General features: G+C 29.0%; 1 protein-coding gene across 1 annotated transcript in view; it reads left to right on the top strand.

Moving 5' to 3' along the window:
• The first annotated feature begins 1085 nt into the window (after positions 1-1085).
• Positions 1086-13465, top strand: part of LOC125063941 (protein windpipe) — a 45173-nt gene continuing 32793 nt past the window's right edge. Inside the window, exon 1 of the mRNA XM_047670672.1 lies at positions 1086-1353. The gene's annotated coding sequence lies outside the window, so the exon portion shown is untranslated. The remainder of the gene's footprint in view (positions 1354-13465) is intronic.

Here is a 13465-nt window from a genome sequence, read left to right as displayed (position 1 = left end):
TTAACTTTACGTTGTTTTATTATATATTAGCTGAAGAGGATATTTTTCAACGAAATATATATGTAGGTATTTGTCGTTATATTTATTTTCATACCTACAGAATGCCTATCTAATTAATATAATAAGCGATTTTCTTACTTTAATTATTATAAGAAATAAATGTTAGTTTAATCATTTATTGCGTTTCTTATTAATTATTATTATGTTATTTATGTCAAATTATAAAATAGTCTCAGGTTATTAAACTTTTTTTTTTTAATTAACTATTGATATGTAAATTTTAAAATTGGAAACATATCTTAATAAAAATAGAAACGAATGATTCGACATAAGAACTGTTGTCACGTAAGATAAATGTTAAATAATTATTTTTTTATCTTATACTTAAATACACAAAACATATTATTATACAATGATAGCAGAAACGAACGCGAGAATAACAATATTTATTTTAAAAATATGATCAAGTCACGCAAGCCGCAACTGCTGAGAATTGAATTATTTAAAAAAAAAACGGATAATAATTCAAATAGCTCAGGTGGTGCGATTGTCGTACGATGCTGATCCGCCGTGTCTGGACCGGTATTTCAGTTAGAGACACAGTGTTCTCAGTTAGTTGTATATCTGTACACCTTTTGGGGTCACAACAGACCACAGTGTTCAGGGGCGGTAACTGGTTTTCGTAGATATCCTACTTAAAACCAGAACGAGTTACTTTCATATTTCTCATGGCGCGATTTGTTAATTTATGTAATTGTATCATGTGAGTAATATAAGAGTACTTAAAGGTAATTTTTTAAAATCACTTAAGCTATTACAAGTAGCCTAAGCAATAAAAGGCTTAACATTCTACAATTTACAAACGACTAAAAGGATTTTTATCAAGTTAAGTTAAAATGGAAAAAAATGCGATAAGGTCTCGGGCTCTTTGTTATATTTTGCACATTTCGTATGTCGAAAAGAATGCCATACATTAAGGGTCCTTTTGACGATAGGGGCCAGCATAGATGTGAAGGCATAATACGTATTCGGAATCGTATCTAGTAGGGACGCAATTGAGCAGTGCAGTCAGACGACCCGAAGCGAGTAACATGCGTTTAGTTAGACTTTAGCCGCCAGTCCGCACAGAACTACCGACTAGCTAACACGCCACCACGTGCAGGAGCCGCACCGACGTGGCGTGATGTCCACAGAATAAAAAAAGCCGGCCGTGCACCTATTGAAAAGTGACAGTGCGTCAGTGAGAAGATTTTGTGTCGGGATTTTTAAATAGGACTTCGTAACTTTTTTCCGCTATTACGAAAACGAAATCAACGTATACATTTTTTTTTCAGTTTGCACAACATTATTTCGGTAAGTTTTTAGTACAATTTTTAATTAATTTTATTATAATATACTTTAAATATTATTATCGGTATACTGAACATCGTTTCCTGTGTTTTTAATTTATAATAATTTTAAATTATTCCACAAAAATTAAAACAGTCCAAAGCTAAGTACGAATTCGACTTCGAAACGAGTTTTCAAGGTTTTCCAATATGATGTTCAGTTAGCAATAAATTTAAATTAGCTATTATTAATTAATATTGATGTACCTATAGTTTTTGTACTTGTGACGTCAATATTTGAGTGGATAAGGAATATTTAAAATGAAGTGAAGATTTTAACCACGCATTAAAAGTACCCACACGAATATTTAGCAATCATTCAATTAAAATTCGCATTACAAACTTATGGCATTTAATCAATTCTCACACTTTTTTTATGAAACAATTAAACATTCTCAATTAAATAAAGTTATTACTTTTGAATGAACAGTAAAAAGGTCTTTTAAATGAATGAAAATAAGTATTCGAACTATTTCTTACTATTTTTGTCAAAGTACTAATTCTCGCAAGTCACATTTGACATTGAGGTTCGTTTTTAGATTCGGTACAAGAGTTTTTTTTTTTACAGACCGAATACGTGATAATAAATGGAAACATGCATATACGTTAAATGTTAATGTGCATTTTTTAGTACTAATATGATAAGGGGATTTAATGTGTACTTACTATTTTATGCACTATATTATACAGAATAAAAATACTAATTTTCGTTGAAGGAAAATAGGATATTTCGAACGAAACGCTAATTTATATAAACTAATCAAAAGATAATAATATCTGTGTCGTAACAGGATATTTTTTGTCGAAATCGTAAATTAATTGTCAAGTTAAAAAAAAATAGGTGCTGCGAAATCCTTTTTTGCTGACATTGCAATTACTAGAGTATTTATGCGTATTATAAAATTATATTAATCAGTTGTTTGGATAATGACACTGAGAGTTGACAATAAAAAACGAATTATCTATTTATAATTGTTTTGCATACAATCACAGGAATGAATATTATAAAAAACGATATTACCATGAGGTCTATGCCCTTGTGATACGCTTATTTTACTTATTTTCTTGTTTCAAGGCTAGACTTGCAAGGCATTGGCCGGTATTACCGAGACGGCTTGGAGTCTGCAAGCTGCAACGCTATTACCGTAATAGTCAAGCGATTAGTGAACGTTTTCGATTAATGCGTCGATCGCCAGTACGATGCCGTTTAAACAGACTTTTTAAAAGCGTTACTTTTTTTTATTATTCCAATGAAAAAACATTTTGTGAAAGAGTTTACCTTCGCTCGAATCATCACTAATTTAAAAAAAAAAATCATCGTCTTTAATAATTATGATTACTTTATGTAAATTATAACGAACTTATTTATTTAGCTTAATATAGCTATTAATTAATTAATTCCTAACGGAAGCTTAAATAGAGATACCGGGCTGTTTCTTTCAAATTTATTTTAATAAATTACCAAGCGGTAGTTTTTAATAGGTTTTTAGGCAAAAAATATTTAAAAAGAAAATACCATCATTCTTAATAGAGTATAATTATAAGTCGTTTTTTATACTATAACTAATTATACACTTTAAACTTTCGCGATGTTTGCTACTATACGTTATACTTACTATACATTTTATTTATATTATGGTTACATTAACCGCCGTGAGGTTTTATGGTTGGGACTTGGGAAACGTTTATATTATTTATTAGTAGTGTTCGCCGGAGAAGGGAATCATCGCGTGGAAACTGTTAAGTGTTTTCTGTTTTCACGACGCATTAGAGCACCATGGTTGAAGGTCAACCACAGAAACAGAAGAGGCATTAGCCCAGCAATAAGACCTTTCCAGAGTATACTTTATACCTAATTATATTTTCTTGTAAAAAATATGTAATAGGTAATTGTAAATTTGTGTAATGTTCGATATGTTGTCGTGAGTTTGGATCACGCCACACTTGACGACATGTGATCTCTGCATATTCTTCGTTACTTCGTTTTGTGTAATTTGCCACAGTCGTGACTGTCACATTTATCGTGTGATTTTAGTAAAATATGAATTCATTCTTAGAGAGTTTCTGCTATATGTTTATTGCTAATTCTCTATGATAATATTAAGCAATGTCGGTATTATTTCTTTTTCTACAAGAACGACTAATGAGCTATTAGTCTCAGTTCCAAAATGTCATTATACAGCAAAAAAAAAATATAAAAAAAATTCTGTTTATGACCTTTTAGTTTACTCACATCCAAGAACAAAGCAGATTGTTTTTAATAACAGTACAATTTATATACTCTTATTATCTTGGACTTACGCATTTGTTTTTTTTTTTTTAATTTATTACACATATAAGTACATAATATCGTCGATGAAATACATCTCATTATATTTACTTGCTTATTAGTTCGAAAGTATTGCTCAGAAGCTATCAGCCGTAATAAAAATATACACATAAACGCACAAATATTAAATTATTACTCATTATATTGCAATTGTACATCGTTGTGATAAATTTTATGTTTCAAAGCAAATTAAAAATCGTAAACAACCGATAAAAGTGTATTGCCATGTCAATGATAATTTTTACAATTCCCTACTCATCACTTTCTCATATAACCATCAAATGTTTGCCAAAATTTACTAAGTTTGACTTGGTAGTTAGGCTTTGTGCGGGGCGTATGTACCAACCTTCTCTACGAAGGGTGAGTGAGCCACGAACAAAAGATATAACATCTAAGTTCCCAAATTTGGTGGCACATTGGCGATGTAAAGTATGGTTAATATTTCTTCAGATGGCCAGACTACCTATCTATCTTCTATACATATAATAAAATTGGAGTATCTGTTTGTAATATTAAAATAAACGTTTTTTTTTTAAATAAATGCATACACGTATACACGGTACATATTTGTTTTTACAATTTTTTCTGTCCGTCTGTTCTGGCTAATCTCTGGAACTGCTCGACCGATTTTGGACGAGACTTTCACTGACAGATAGCTGATGTAAGGAATAACTTAGGCTACTTTTATTCTTAGAATTATGTATAAAACAATAATAAAGTTATTATTTTAATATTTATTTTTAAGTGTTATATTCAAACGTCGCTAGTTATAAATAAAATCAAGATAAATGTTTGAAAACTGAATGACTCGGTGTGAGATTAAAACCTCGATCCTATTGGCATTGACCCTGTACACGTCTTGTTGACTAGTATTTCTTATTAACTTTAAACAATTATTTCAAAAGCACGTTAAACTCAAGCCGGTCTCGTATGAAGGGTTCCGTACCATTTATTTTTTATAAAAGACTGACGACCAATATTGTTTGTTTTTTAATCTTGGCTCAGTAATTTAAGACATTAGGAAAATTCACTTGTATTTTTGATTGTATTTACTCCTGAGATTGGCACTGACCTCCGTTTTCTAATTACCATATTCTTGACGTCATATACCATACACGACTCATGACGATGTCTTTCTTGAAGTCCGATACTCTGTTTTCCTTTAAAGACTTCTAGGTAAAATGAAATACCTAACATTTGTACAATAATAAGCTTTATGTACAAAGATCTTAGTCATTTTTTCTTTTTTTTGTGCATCGCTTCGCTAGGCGGTCTTTGTACCATTTAGCTATTGATGATTAAATATAATTAGCGACAAAAATGTCGAATAAAATCTAAATGGCAAATTAGATAACATAGGTGCAGCAAAAACTTTAATAGGTATCTTTTGGTATTAAAAATATATAAGAAATATTTCTATTGAATGATTTACAAATATATTTAAATGATATGATTGAAATATACGTCGTTTATGGTGTAACGGTATTGAAGATCTGTGGATGAAAATTGTTATCGAGTAGTTTTGAGGTTGCAAAAATATAATAAATGATAATTTTCATCTCGTGAGAACGAAGCGATTGTTTTATCTAAATAGTGATCTTAATGTCGTGTTAATACTGGGAATATTTTTAACAGAAAAAATAGAGATTATCGCTTCATTTGTTTTTAAATATTACTAATACAGATACTAAGTAAATATTACACATAAAAACAGTATTAAATTTTAATTCAATAAAACCTTATTTAATGAATAACTAAGCTATTATATTTTAATATAAAGATCGTTATGGATAAAAAAAATCTCATAGCTAAAAAACTCACGGACTAAATCTAGAATCGAATAAAACGTGCAATATTACACAGATGTGGTTCAGTACACACAAGTTGATAACGAATACATACAGAAACTGGCGCGTGAGAGTTAGATAGTACTATTTAAACAAAACATTAACAATAGTAAATTTATGCTCAGTAAACATTCAATGCATTCGCTTACATACGTTTGATAATAATAAATATATTACATGAACGTCAGGCGTTATTTAATCGGAACGTATATTGGATCCGGGCGTTTCAAGGATTTTACTAAAATATTTATTTTCAAGTGTATTTTGTATTGTACTGTATTTCTTATAAGATTTCCTTTTATCAATTTCAATGGCATGCCAACTGCGCATGTCAAATACAGATGCATTCTCATAATCAGATGAGGCATATAATTTGTTAGATCAGAGAAAATCAGGCCTAGGACGGAGGGCTTCTATTTCTGAGGCGGGAGTATAATTTCCTGACTCCAGGCTGCCATTGAAAATAATTTCTTTACAAATAATTTAGCGCGCCCGCTGTCTCAAAATTTTAATCCAGGACCTCAGAAACGGTAGTCTTGAGCAGTTTAAAGCAAAAACAAACTTTATTATATACATGTAATTTTTTATAAATATTTTAATAAATTGAAAAATTAAAGAATTTGAAGAAATCGTTCCAATAGTTCTAATATGTAGTAATTTATATGTAATACATTAGTATTAATGTTTAATTACACCAATTAGTTACACACATTTATATAATGTTTGGTTTTAAAAATAAAATAAAGAATATTTAAAATACAAATGATCTGTAATAAATATCGATCGTTAAAACAGGATGATCAATCTAGGAAAAGACATGCTTAATTCCCATTAATGTAAAATAATATTAATTCATATCCAAAAACACGTTAACGAGCATCGGATTGTTTTTTTTGACATCCTGTATATATCGTGGAACACTTTAAAATGTCAACGATAAAAATATTATGCAAATCTAGGAATAGAATATTGCTCGGGTGATATTAAATTAAATTTATAATACAATAAAGAGCAGATGTTTTTTCGTGACTTAGCAACGACAACATTACATAATATTTATACTGTTTATAAGATTACAATATATTTACATTGAAATTTGCATTTATTATGTAATAATGCAAGGAAACTGTAATAGATGATAAAACATTAAATATATATATGAATGGCAGACTTTTTTGCTTCAGAACGAAACTAAATGTAAGCCTGCCTTTTGAATAACTTTAGTCTCACGTCTCAGAATTGAAAAGAGTATGAAACGAAGCTGAAAAATGCAGAGATTTTAAACACGCTCTTTTATCATTCGAAGTGAAAGTCAGTTAATAATTAGCACGTTGAACTGTATCAAGTTTTGCGCGTGCAAAAAAAGTGTGCTATTGGGCCTTTCCCGATGAATATCGTTGTGTATGCAATTTACAAAAGCATTTTATACTGACGTTTTAAAATGATCTTATCTTAATATGCTTGAAGAAATATAACGACTAGTTTGATCTCTTTTTTTTTAATAAGTGCATCGAGTCTACATATCATTATTTTAAATGTTCAATTTGAATATCGATCCTAATAAATCATTTTTGATTCAACGGTGAAATGCTGCTGGCATCTCGCTACCATTTGCGGTCATGATTTGTACGGTAGTAATTTTTCTTTTAACCTCTACAGTCATATTATAATTTAAAAAAAATATTAGAATATTTATTAAAATAGTACTTGTAACATTCAAAAGGTTTTTTTTTTTTTTAATATAGCTAAATTAACGAATTTCAAAAGGCATTTGACAAGACATCTGATTTAATGCTCCGTGAAAAGAACTGTCATAATATTTATTTCACACACTTTACGTAATATCCACGTTGCAATGAGTGAATATGTATGCAATCACGCAACCAATATATTGTCTTATAACAAGGAAGTTTTAGGTTACAATCATATCAACCTCGGGTCATTGCGGTTCTAGCTTTCAGCTGCTTTCTCTTAACGTAGTCTTATCTGATGCGAACATCCACGCTAATTAGCAAAAGCGCTAGAGCTCAGATGTTGTCAATTTTTACATACGGGCTCGCAAATGTTCTCTCGTTTGAATTGTAATTTAAAATACAATTAATTTTATTAATTGACGACTCGATTTCTTAAGTGACGTTCCTAATGATTCGAGGTGGCCATTCGGTTTATTTATTTATTTATTTATATACTCTTTATTGTACACCAATATAGACAAAAATAATAGGAGTACAACAAAAACAAAGAAAAGAAAAATGTACAATAGGCGGCCTTATCGCTAAAACAGCGATCTCTTCCAGGCAACCTTTGGTAGAGGAGAGAGATAGGATGGTAGGGGTGTACAAATTATTTAATACATAAAAAAAATAGATACAATATATATATATATATGTATATATACGATACATAAATAAATATTCCATAAATATATAATTATATAACAATATAATATACATATACATTATAAATATATACATTTACATAGGTTTCGGTTTGTCTGATGCAGAATATTTACACCTATGAAGATCGTAGCTTGAGGTTTCTTTTATAGTGTCATAAATTATCTTTATTAACCTTAAAAATAATCAATATAAATCTTCATTTGTTTTCTTTAAAAAAAGCTAAAAGGTTCATAAATAATTTATACAAGGAAATCCAAAATAAGACACTTTATAAACAACTAAGGAATTAACTATAAACTTATACGCATACACATTAACCGAGGTGTATAATCAGGTCACTTGACTAGGTGTGTAGCAAATAGGTCAGAGGCCATTATGAGCTGATTGAGCAGCGCCAGAAGCCATTGTAATTGTCTATTGTGTCACAGTAACAATAAACAATATTACCATACGACTATGCTAAATGAGACCAAATGCACCGCGTGTCCGTCGCATAGAACAAATACATCCCATTGTTTGGTAATAGATTGAGAGAGGTGTGTTTAAATATTCAGGTCTTTTCTTTCGTTTTTCGGTTCCGGACCACACATTCATTCTCTGTCTTATTGTATGCCTGTCAACGATTATAAAAATCGTCGTAGTAGCCAAACTAACGTATAGTTACTAAACAGTGCCTAATATTGTTTAATTTAAATTCGTATTTTTTTAAAATAAATACCATTATTTTTATGTAGTTAAATAAATGTTATGAGTAATAAAAATAAAAAAGAAAGTCATTGATATGATTCTTAAAGAAATGAAAATAAATTCTACGCTTGACAACACATATTCAAGATAGAAGGCAACACACAAATTGGCGATATAAGAAAGATTAATCATTCAATACGCCGATAATTTGCCCCCAAATAAGAGATCTCAGATGTTATACTCTTGTCTTTATTTACACTGGCTCACTTGCCATTGATATCGGAATGCAGCAATACAGAGCAATTGAATTTTAGCGGGTGGTACAAACCGATACGACCCCGCTCAAATAAATATCTCGTGACTCTTTGTCATCTGACTCCAAATTCAAATTCAAAGTGAATATACACATTTATATTATTTTACAATTAATTTATGCATTATAATCTTAATTAATTATAATTGTGAATAATTGTAAAAGATTAAATATTAAAACAGTTATGTACACGATTCTAACACGCTATAGTTACCCTGTATCTTCGTTGATTATTGAATAACTGACTAAAGTCCTTATAATTGTGCATTCAACTCGTAACTTCTCGACCTATTGTTGAACAATACCCCTTATACGTGTTATATTATTACTGAGAATTTCGTCATCATACATGTATATTTAATCTTTTCATCAAAATCAAAACATACTTCACTTTCTAATAGGCGCTTATAAATATTTTTTTAATAACGTGAAATCTACGGGTGGTTATAATTTCACCGGTCTTTGTATGTGTGTATGATTTTTCTAAATTTACCATCATTATTGAAAAGTGACGATACTTGTAAGAAGCGTCCGGGAGTATTCTTTGTAACATCATCATAAATTCAATATGGCGCTCTATAGGCATAAAAAAAACTACATAAAAATATGCCCTGTTAAGTAAACAAATGAAAATGCTCATTCTAAATTTAAAATAATTATATTATACATTACAAGCGATCAATAATTTATAAGGTACACCGAATTAGGTCGATAGCAAATTATTATAGTAATAGTTACGTTATAACTATGTAGGTACTAAAAAAATATCGCCGCCACTAATACTCCACAGATAACTTATCGGGATTGAATGATTACGATAACTTTAACAATATAGTTTAATGAAATACAGAGTAAAAATAATGAAAACTGTCTGTAGCTTTTATTACTTTTTTATTTAAATTGTAAGATAGATTTTATATGTACTTTTTTTTTAATTACTTAGGTTAGTGATGAGATTGAATTAAAAAAATCTGGAATATATTATGTTTTTAATAAACTTATTCTTATTTTAGTTCTTTACTAGTTTATAAACCGGCAGCAACTAAGAACCCATAATTTATACGTTTATATCTTAATATCAAATTTCATTACGATTAGTAACTACAGAATCGTGATGAGTAACAATCGTGTTTGACAGACAGAGATACTTTCAGATTACCACTATTACAAATGAATAATAGTATATTTCATTAAATTTTAGTCTAAAAAATATCACGTATCATTAAATCTATCTCGGTTGCTCTTATTGAAATTAGTCTCAAATGAAATGTTTTTAAAATTATAAAAATGTACTTAAGGTTTAATTTATTACATTAATTGCTAGCAATGCATAGTTTTTTTTTTTGTATTTCCGTTGCAAATAAATAATAGATATTAACCTTTGAGTATATTTATGTTCTTATAATTTTAATATTGAATTTTTATTATTAATAGAATAAATTTCAATCGATAAACATTCTCGGAATAATCTTTTATCCATTTATTTATAACTATATATAGTTTTCAATACTAATGCCAAAAAGCAGTACGTTTTAATATAAGGTGAAATCGTTGTAATTATATTTAATTGGCATAAGCTAGTTACGATTGTGATAACTTTTCTACAGGTGGTTTATCGGTCTGCGTCATGTCGCTTATAAATAAAAACAAATTATTTATTTGTTATTGACTATGATATTGAAGGAACTATTTATATCAATACTTTGCCGTATGGTTTCATAAATGACCTGAAATATATATATACTTACAGTACAATTTTATTACAAAATGCAATGCCTCAATCCTTCTTAAACTTTGAATCAAAAGATTACGCTTCTCTACAATAAATCACTCAGTATCTCACACGTAAAATGTTAAACTAAATGGGATACGCTTTTTTGTATGTATGTATGTTATAGTTATAAAGTTGATGACGTATATCTCTTTCCGATATTTCCCGATCGCACGGAATAATTCTACAGTTCGTTGTCGTTCTTGGCGTCGCAACGAGACAAATAATTGTGGTAATACCAATATAATACATTGACGATTCGTGTCGCGCTAAAGACGCTCTACTATATATATATGTAAATATAGTAGAATCTACATTCCGAACCGGTGGTAGATGCACTTAGTATAGTTTTGCAAAATGTCGATTCAAAAGTGCTTGTAAAAGCCTACTTGAATAAAGTATATTTTGATTTTAATTCCTGTTGTAATAAAAATATATATAAAAAAAATCAACCCAAAATCTAAAAATAGTTCAATTGATACAAACTAATATTAAATACACTGCGATAAGTATTATAATTTAATAAGTCAATAGTTACCTCGTTATCTATGGTAGAACTAATTATTATGCATTTTTATGTACAGATATTCCTTTAATCGGCATAAACCAGGGCCCCTAACACTGTTATCTTTCTCTTACATAGAATGGATAATTTGGTTCCACTTATAACTTGAATTGGCAAAACAGGATGCTATGTTGGAATGCGGGCAAATTCAATTAAAATTCTGTCATTTTTAACAAGGAACTTGGTAATAGATAACTTAAGGCGTTGTATTTGATGGAGTTTTATTTTTATCTTTATTTATGGTTACGTCTATGGAAGGGTTGCGCCCTTGTCAATGTTTAAAAAGGTTTTTTGGTATTTATGGCTATCAGTGACACACGTATATTTTATTTTATTGTCGCGTAGGACATTGTATGTTATATATTATTGTTGTTAATGTGAGCTTTTTGAATATTAAAATGTATAGGAGATGGTTTCTTTACTAAAGCGTCAATAGCGCAACGGTTTACGAGCCGCCTAGCGTAAAAAGTCGCAGGATCGATCCTGACCCCTTGGGCTATTGTAGTCCCCACTCCTAACACAAGTGATAAGCTTAAAAGGAGGGGTAAATAATAATATTACTAATTCTTTAATTAATTATTACATAAAAAAGGGAAAATCCGTTTCCATTAAACCATGGTTTTACTAATACTGGTTACAAGTAACATAAGGCATTATAGTTCATTGAACTTACGTACTTCATTGTTATATAAAATTATATGACAGAACTGTATCTTGGTCAAACTACAATGTACAAACTTTAGTGGCAAGTAAAAATGTAAATAAATTGTTGCTTAAAAGGCAGCGTTCATTTATAGTTAACTATTAAGAGTTAATGCAATGAGTTTATTCCGTCTATATCTTACGTTAAACTTTACGTAAAATTGCTTATATAAAATGCAGTTATGAATACTGAGAAAAAAATATTTGAAGCGTAAATTACAAAATCCAAATACTTAAAATAACGACGATTTTGATGACGAAATATTATTTTATTTTATATTATTATTAGATCAATTATTTTATTCTACCTTCAATTCATATACTTATTTATATCTATAAAATCTTAGTAAGACATCAGAAAAAAAATATACGATGTACAGTTAAAAATAAATATAAGACAAATAAAAGTACATAAGTACCCAGCCGGTTCGTTAATAATAGTTACTTAAAGTAGTCATTATGTCATTTTGAAATGGAAACAAAAATATCTCCTTACAAAATAGTTTTCCCTCACCAAAATAAAAAATAACAAATATTTTATGTAGGCACTAACTTTTATTTCTGGTTTAAACTTAACTTAAGCTAAGTTCGAATGAAACGTGTTTTCATACTGTGAATGTACAAAAAAATATAGCAACAATGTTAAGCATAATATTGACATTTATATAAATAATTGTAGTTTTAAATGTTATGTAATAAAATAAGTCATATTTAAAAATATAATAATGTGATATTAAATTTGTCAAAATACAATGAATGTAGGTTTAATTAAACTAAATGAAATTAAACGAACGTTATGTAATAGGTATTGTTCGTTACTTTATTATACGTAAATGTGTTTTTTTTTATAACTGTATGAAATAACGTGGGTTGTATAAAAGGCTGTTTACATGTAAATATTGTACCAAATGTTGTAATCGAACATGTTGGTTGCGTTTACTATCTGATAACTCATTTTATTTAAATTTTACATTTAATAGAATGTAAAGGGATAGCCCATTTTAATTAAATGCTTGGAAAAGGTTCTCGATATCATTTTAATTATAGAACGTTTCTGTCAAACTTATATATGATTAATTAGTCAAAAGACAATATTTTATTTTTTGACTTATCACCCGTTCTGGCTTCAATGGAATAAGGGTATATATATAACTTATAGAAAGAACAAACATAAATATAAATATTCTTCCGACGTTGACATTTTCGGCTTTTCTCTACTACAATATACATATAAACCTTCCTCTAGAATTATTGATAAATCCGCATTAAAATCCGTTGCGTAGTTTAAGGGATCTTAAGAAACACAATTGCCATATACAAAAATAAGTAATAAAATTAATAGTGAGCTTATTCAGTGTGATATACTATTACTGTCATTAACAACAATAATGGAATGAATAAGTAGACTGAACTACTAACTGTTATTGGAATAACTTCAAACCTTTGGAGACACCTTAGTTTATA

This window comes from Vanessa atalanta, chromosome 1 (genome assembly GCF_905147765.1).
Source record: "Vanessa atalanta chromosome 1, ilVanAtal1.2, whole genome shotgun sequence".
NCBI lineage: Eukaryota > Metazoa > Arthropoda > Insecta > Lepidoptera > Nymphalidae > Vanessa > Vanessa atalanta.
This window is presented reverse-complemented; position numbering and strand designations above follow the sequence as displayed.